Genomic DNA, 373 nt, shown 5'->3' with positions numbered 1-373 from the left:
CTCCCCCAAACCACCAGGTTGTGTGTTGGCTACTAAAAGGGAACAGCCTCTTGGGCACTGCCTACCCTGCCCCTCTGGGGCCTCTGTGGGCCCTGGGACCCAGACCCATCATCTGAAGAGCAGCATGAAGTCCACGGTCCAGTGGCTCCATGGACCCTTCTCTCCACGCTGAGAGGCTCCATGGTACAAACGGTCAGTGGCACCAAGGGCTCCATCTGGCCCTTGAGAAAAAATGCGAACAGAAGGGAGGCAGAGACCATGGCTGAGCCAAGAAATGACAAGTCAGGAGTAAAGGGCATCCACACACTTCACAGTTGTAAAATGGCTTTATGTTCCGATATGCAAAATAAAATGTCCATGCTATATAACAAAA

This window comes from Myotis daubentonii, chromosome 16 (assembly GCF_963259705.1).
Source record: "Myotis daubentonii chromosome 16, mMyoDau2.1, whole genome shotgun sequence".
NCBI lineage: Eukaryota > Metazoa > Chordata > Mammalia > Chiroptera > Vespertilionidae > Myotis > Myotis daubentonii.
The sequence above is the reverse complement of the archived record's forward strand: the minus strand, read 5'-3'. Positions refer to the sequence as shown.